General features: G+C 40.1%; 2 non-coding genes across 2 annotated transcripts; both read right to left on the bottom strand.

The window, feature by feature from the left end:
* Positions 1–1,187: 1,187 nt before the first annotated feature.
* LOC122515956 lies at positions 1,188–1,342 on the bottom strand. The gene has a single exon (XR_006303442.1). It is a non-coding gene; the product is annotated as a 5.8S ribosomal RNA (ribosomal RNA).
* A 636-nt stretch (positions 1,343–1,978) lies between these two features.
* On the bottom strand, positions 1,979–3,896 carry LOC122515973. The gene has a single exon (XR_006303457.1). It is a non-coding gene; the product is annotated as a small subunit ribosomal RNA (ribosomal RNA).
* Positions 3,897–7,500: the final 3,604 nt, after the last annotated feature.

The following is a 7,500-nucleotide window of genomic DNA, read 5'->3' as shown; positions in this document are numbered from 1 at the left end:
AAATGAAAAAAATAATAAGAAAAAGAAAGGGAAAAGAAGAAAATAATATTTACTAAACGTAAGTATCGATCGAATAACGATATCATCCCGTTAACCACGTAACGTCGTCGTTGCGTTCATTCGAAATACGACTTAACGCGACGCAATGGTTTAGGACAATAAAAATTATTCGACGCCGCTTAGAGATGATTTTCAATTTTATATGGCGGCGAGCTCAATAAACATCCGACAAAGTTAAATATTAATTTAATTTCAATCGTTGGATGCTTCCAAGTTCTAAGAGAACTCGCCCCGCTAGTCGCGCAAAAAGTTCGAGACGTCATTCTTTGCGAATCGTGTCGCTCAACGGTGTTCTCGTTCGTCCGAAACTTTGTTGCATGTTAAACAACAAATATTCGTGGACAAAACGTACCACCGGGCGCACGATTCTGTTTTTATCGTTCGACAGACGTCAGCGACCATTTTTAGCGAAAGAGATTGAAAGCGCGACGTTAGTTCTACAAAATTCTGTTCAAAGAACTAAACACCGATCGTTAAAAGGGCCCGCTCGAAGTATAATTTTTACGGGTCTTATATAAACACCGTTCTTTAAACTTTCGAGCCGAAACTGGATGACATACGATATTTAAATCGAGAGAGAGAGAGTTGATTGCTTATCGTTTGCGTTCGAATTTGCCTCGTCGATATAAAAAAAATTTTCGTCAATCGTTCTATTCTCGACTTATATGGCGTTGTCAACGTAAGCTAATATATCATCCTCTCCCTTCTCGTTCGTCGTCGTAACGTCGATCCATATATTATTCAGCGCCTTTTTACGATTTTCGTTCAATCGCCCCCAATCTCCAACTCGCTATTTTATCGTTCGAGAATCATCTCTCTATCGGGAGAAAAGAGCTTAGGGTGTTATTACGTGTAAACGTAAATTATAAGTTCAAATTCCACCCGTTAACTCTTTTCTTTACGTTTTGCTCGTACAGTTCGAATTTTCTTCCATTTATTTCCTCCTTCTCTCAATTATTTATTTCTGTACTTAATACTCATAATTTATTTAAGGCGACGTCGGCGCGAGAACGTCAAATCTCTCTTATCAAGAGACTCTGTTTTCTCTTGCCAACGAACAACCCAATAAACGCTCTACGACAAGGACGAAAGTCGTCCCCTTGCGCAAGCAGTATCGTTTAGTTAAACGACCCTCAGCCAGGCGTGGTCCGGGAATTGTATCCGTGGACCGCAATGTGCGTTCGAAATGTCGATGTTCATGTGTCCTGCAGTTCACAAGTTGACGCGCAATTAGCTGCGTTCTTCATCGACCCACGAGCCAAGTGATCCACCGTTCAGGGTAATCGTATATAATCTGTACGTTTTTCAGGCGTACGTTATATTACCGTATCTCATAATACTCGGCGTTAACCAAGCATGGGTATCGTCCCTTAACTGAAAAAGCATGTTTACAGGCGTCAAACGCATATAATAATGTCTATGACAGTTAAGGCGACGAGGTGGAGTCTTCTCGTCAACTCTTCTCGGTCGTTCGAAAAAATGAGAAAAGAGGATTGAGATTTGCTACGAATCCGGGCGAATGAATCTTTAAAAATATATAATAAACCATCGACGTGGCGGCGTCCTCGGGCACGCTACACAAATATCCACGTCTCTCGCCGGGTCGATTAACGATTCTGACGTTAACGCGTATTTCAAAGACGCGCTAAAGCATCGTCGTATAAGTTCGATTCGACCGCGGCACAGGTTGCACCGGTTCATCAGCTAGACTCCGAAGCTAATAGAATTCACGAGTGCTATCTCATGCCTTCCAAAGCTTTCGTTCAAATTCCAACGGATGCCTCGATAAGCTTTTAACGACTTATGAAGCATCGCGTCTATTCTTACTGCGTAACTTATAAAGTCACGTTTATTCGTTCGATTGTTTGTTTGTTCGTTCTTTCATTCTCGTTGCTCGTTCGAGCAACTTTTGTTACGTTAATGATCCTTCCGCAGGTTCACCTACGGAAACCTTGTTACGACTTTTACTTCCTCTAAATGATCAAGTTTGGTCATCTTCCCGGCAACATCGGCAGTGCCGAGGCACTGCCGCGCACCAGTCCGAAGACCTCACTAAATCATTCAATCGGTAGTAGCGACGGGCGGTGTGTACAAAGGGCAGGGACGTAATCAACGCGAGCTTATGACTCGCGCTTACTGGGAATTCCTCGTTCATGGGGAATAATTGCAAGCCCCAATCCCTAGCACGAAGGAGGTTCAGCGGGTTACCCGGGCCTTTCGGCCAGGGAAAACACGTTGATTCCTTCAGTGTAGCGCGCGTGCGGCCCAGAACATCTAAGGGCATCACAGACCTGTTATTGCTCAATCTCGTGCGGCTAAAAGCCGCCTGTCCCTCTAAGAAGATTTGTTGGTACGTTGGTAGTAAAAACCACTCGACCGAAGCCGAGGGCCTTCGTGATACCAGAATGTACGCCTATTTAGCAGGCTAGAGTCTCGTTCGTTATCGGAATTAACCAGACAAATCGCTCCACCAACTAAGAACGGCCATGCACCACCACCCACCGAATCAAGAAAGAGCTATCAATCTGTCAATCCTTCCGGTGTCCGGGCCTGGTGAGGTTTCCCGTGTTGAGTCAAATTAAGCCGCAGGCTCCACTCCTGGTGGTGCCCTTCCGTCAATTCCTTTAAGTTTCAGCTTTGCAACCATACTTCCCCCGGAACCCAAAAGCTTTGGTTTCCCGGAAGCTGCCCGTCGAGTCATCGGAGGAACTTCGGCGGATCGCTAGCTGGCATCGTTTATGGTTAGAACTAGGGCGGTATCTGATCGCCTTCGAACCTCTAACTTTCGTTCTTGATTAATGAAAACATTTTTGGCAAATGCTTTCGCTTCTGTCCGTCTTGCGACGATCCAAGAATTTCACCTCTAACGTCGCAATACGAATGCCCCCATCTGTCCCTATTAATCATTACCTCGGAGTTCCGAAAACCAACAAAATAGAACCGAGGTCCTATTCCATTATTCCATGCACACAGTATTCAGGCGAGGCTAGCCTGCTTTAAGCACTCTAATTTGTTCAAAGTAAACGTACCGGCCCATCTCGACACTCAATGAAGAGCACCGCGATGGGATATTAGTTGGACCGCCCCGAAGGGCTAAGCCCACCGGTAGGACGTCCCACATCATGCCAGTAAACACCGCGAGCGGTGAACCGACAGTGTGAAACACAGATTCAACTACGAGCTTTTTAACCGCAACAACTTTAATATACGCTATTGGAGCTGGAATTACCGCGGCTGCTGGCACCAGACTTGCCCTCCAATGGATCCTTGTTAAAGGATTTAAAGTGTACTCATTCCGATTACGGGGCCTCGGATGAGTCCCGTATCGTTATTTTTCGTCACTACCTCCCCGTGCCGGGAGTGGGTAATTTGCGCGCCTGCTGCCTTCCTTGGATGTGGTAGCCGTTTCTCAGGCTCCCTCTCCGGAATCGAACCCTGATTCCCCGTTACCCGTTACAACCATGGTAGGCGCAGAACCTACCATCGACAGTTGATAAGGCAGACATTTGAAAGACTTGTCGCCGGTGCTAGGACCGTGCGATCAGCTCAAAGTTATTCAGAGTCATCAAAGTAAACGGTGGACGAATGTATTAACAAACGCCACCGATTGGTTTTGATCTAATAAAAGCGTTCCTCCCATCTCTGGTTGGAACTCTGGTTTGCATGTATTAGCTCTAGAATTACCACAGTTATCCAAGTAAATGTGGGTACGATCTAAGAAACCATAACTGATTTAATGAGCCATTCGCGGTTTCACCTTAGCTCGGCATGCACTGAGACATGCATGGCTTAATCTTTGAGACAAGCATATGACTACTGGCAGGATCAACCAGGGAGCTGAATTTGCTCTTTTACGAAAGAATATTATTTCTTTCTTTGCAACTCTTGTCGCCGACACGTATGCCGACGACGATGCTTATTTAATTTTATTTCAACCGTGGAACGTCCCTCTGGTCTCTCTCACTTTTTCCTCCAATCACCACACCATTTTAAACCACTTTGAATCCAATTTTATATGGATTTTTATAGTCGTCACTTAGTATTAAGGGATTTTTAGAATTTACCCAATATATACCAAGTGGTTTTGGGTATTTTCTTTTTAATCTATTTTATATAGATTTTAGCAACGAACTTTTAATATACCCATTTATATATTTATTATTTGTGAGAGAGCAGCAGGTATTTCCCAACGGTATGAAATTATTTCAGTGCCAGAAGACGTACCATGATCATCGACGCGGACAACGAGTTGAACCAGCGTCTCTACCCGAAAAACCCTTGTCTTCGGCATTCAAGGGAGTTTCGGTATAAGCGTCAAAACTGCTTTTGACATTATCGAGCGTACGAGAGTTACAGAAATAAATTTCTCTCACTTCGGTTGCTTCGATATATGCCTTTTGTATCGTATTATAATATTTTTCTTAGCTCTGCTCGGATTCGAGAGAGACGATGCTCAGTAAGTATCACGTGATTTTCCGCGTTATTTCGAAAGGAACGACGGACAAACCAACGATGATAACCACCTTTTTTAATAGGATACCACGTATGGGCCATTCGGTCAGAGACACCGACCCGTGGTAATGATGTGTCAATATTAATATTTACATATTATATGTATATACACTACATATCGTGTATTTCTTCAAGGGGCATTTGGAACACCCAAAACATGCATCCTCTTATATATACCGAATACGCCGCCGAGCGTCCGGCGATGCCTGGTTAAATGCACGGTCTCTTATGGGAGAAAACCTCCAAAGCTCGTCCGAAATCACCTCTCCTCGAAAAACTTAGTTTTTGGACGGATTGGTAGATTCGAACGTTAATATTGGTTTCGAGAAACCATTTCGTATCATCCTTCGGCATTGCCGAGATGAACCCAACGGTAAAAAATTTCTTTTTAACAAAATTTGTGTTTGTTTGTATCTTTTATATCGAATATTCGGCCGATTGTCTGGCGACAACCAACTAAAAGTACGATATAGTTACAAGAAAATACGATAAGACTCGATTCAGCCGATCGTTCTATCGACCGAAAAAGAAATAATTTCGTATGAGAAAACTTTTCTCATTCCATTTCTCACGAATGGATAAATTTCTTCAAGCAATTATTATTTATCCCACTCGACTCTCGAGTCGAACTTTGAAGATACTCTCTCTCTCTACGTATAATACGCACGAGAGCATGCACCAACTTCCAACGTTCGTTCAAGTTTTTACGAGCATAATGTGTTTCGCTGGCTCTTTCGGTCTTATAAATATCTTCCCATTCATACATGCTCGTTTCAAGTCATGCGACTATGGTAAAGTCATGCGACTATGGGACTTAGAAAAATTTCGAGCCGTACGACTTGTAAAGTCATGCGACTATGGTAAAGTCATGCGACTATGGTAAAGTCATGCGACTATGGGACTTAGAAAATTTTCGAGCCGTACGACTTGTAAAGTCATGCGACTATGGTAAAGTCATGCGACTATGGGACTTAGAAAATTTTCGAGCCGTACGACTTGTAAAGTCATGCGACTATGGTAAAGTCATGCGACTATGGTAAAGTCATGCGACTATGGTAAAGTCATGCGACTATGGGACTTAGAAAAATTTCGAGCCGTACGACTTGTAAAGTCATGCGACTATGGTAAAGTCATGCGACTATGGTAAAGTCATGCGACTATGGACTTAGAAAAATTTATAAGTATCGAATAACGATAATTTTTCAAAGTTCATATTGAAAAATGAATACTTTGAAAATATTTCTTAAGACGGTTCATCCAACAGCACCGTCCGTACGTTCTATCAAACGTTACTTAGAGTCGAATTTAGACTCTTGCGCCAAAAGGCCTTTTGGAACACCAAAAGCATGTGTCCCCTTATATATACCGAATATGCCGCCGAGCGTCCGGCGATGCCTGGCTAAATGCACGGTCTCTTATGGGAGAAAACCTCCAAAGCAGCTCCAAAATCACCTCTCCTCGAAAAACTTAGTTTTTTCAACTAAGATGGACAAATTCCATATCATCATGTTAAAAAATGATATCTTAACCAAAATTTAAACAAAGTTTAGTTTAACGATGAATAATAATAAACAATTGTCAAAAAATTAAAATAATTATTAATTTGCAATAAAAATTGTTAATAACAATTTTTAACGTAAAAAGAATTTTTTCATCAAATAATCCTTTACGAATATATAGTAAACGACGTTATTAATTTTTTATTAACATTCAATAAATTCCTTAATTAACAAATGGATAAATTCCTAACCGTTAGAGATATCTTAACGAAAATTTATATACAGCTTAGTTTATTGCTAAATTTTAATAAACAATTGTTAAAAAATAAATAAATTTATTATTTTGCAAAAAAAATTGTTATAAACAAATTTTAATTAAAAAAGCAGTTTTTCTATAATTGAACAAAAAGAAATATAAAATAAACGCCATAGGTAATTTTTTAAATGTTATCAATAAATTCCTTAATTAACAAATGGATAAAATCCAAACCGTTTGAGATATCTTAACGAAAATTTATATACAGCTTAGTTTAATGTTAAATTTTAATAAACAATTAAAAAAAAATAAATAAATTTATTATTTTGCAAAATAAATTGTTATAAACAAATTTCCATTAAAAAAGCAGTTTTTCTATAATTAAACAAAAAGTAATATGAAATAAACGCCGTACATAATTTTTTAAAAGTTATCAATAAATTCCTTAATTAACAAATGGATAAAATCCAAACCGTTTGAGATATCTTAACAAAAATTTATATACAGCTTAGTTTAATGTTAAATTTTAATAAACAATTAAAAAAAAATCAAAAAGTTTAATATTTAAAAAAATCAAATTTTAACAACAAAAAGTATCATAGTCGCATGACTTTTCCATAGTCGCATGACTTTACAAGTCGTAGGGCTCGAAATTTTTCTAAGTCCCATAGTCGCATGACTTTACCATAGTCGCATGACTTTTCCATAGTCGCATGACTTTACAAGACGTAGGGCTCGAAATTTTTCTAAGTCCCATAGTCGCATGACTTTACCATAGTCGCATGACTTTTCCATAGTCGCATGACTTTACAAGTCGTAGGGCTCGAAATTTTTCTAAGTCCCATAGTCGCATGACTTTACCATAGTCGCATGACTTTTCCATAGTCGCATGACTTTACAAGACGTAGGGCTCGAAATTTTTCTAAGTCCCATAGTCGCATGACTTTACCATAGTCGCATGACTTTTCCATAGTCGCATGACTTTACAAGTCGTACGGCTCGAAATTTTTCTAAGTCCCATAGTCGCATGACTTTACCATAGTCGCATGACTTTTCCATAGTCGCATGACTTTACAAGTCGTACGGCTCGAAATTTTTCTAAGTCCCATAGTCGCATGACTTTTCCATAGTCGCATGACTTTTCTGAAAATCCTAACCGTTTAAGATATCTTA

The sequence above is a fragment of the Polistes fuscatus genome, unplaced genomic scaffold (genome assembly GCF_010416935.1).
Source record: "Polistes fuscatus isolate 324 unplaced genomic scaffold, CU_Pfus_HIC Scaffold19, whole genome shotgun sequence".
Lineage (NCBI taxonomy): Eukaryota > Metazoa > Arthropoda > Insecta > Hymenoptera > Vespidae > Polistes > Polistes fuscatus.
The sequence above is the reverse complement of the archived record's forward strand: the minus strand, read 5'-3'. Positions and strand labels throughout refer to the sequence as shown.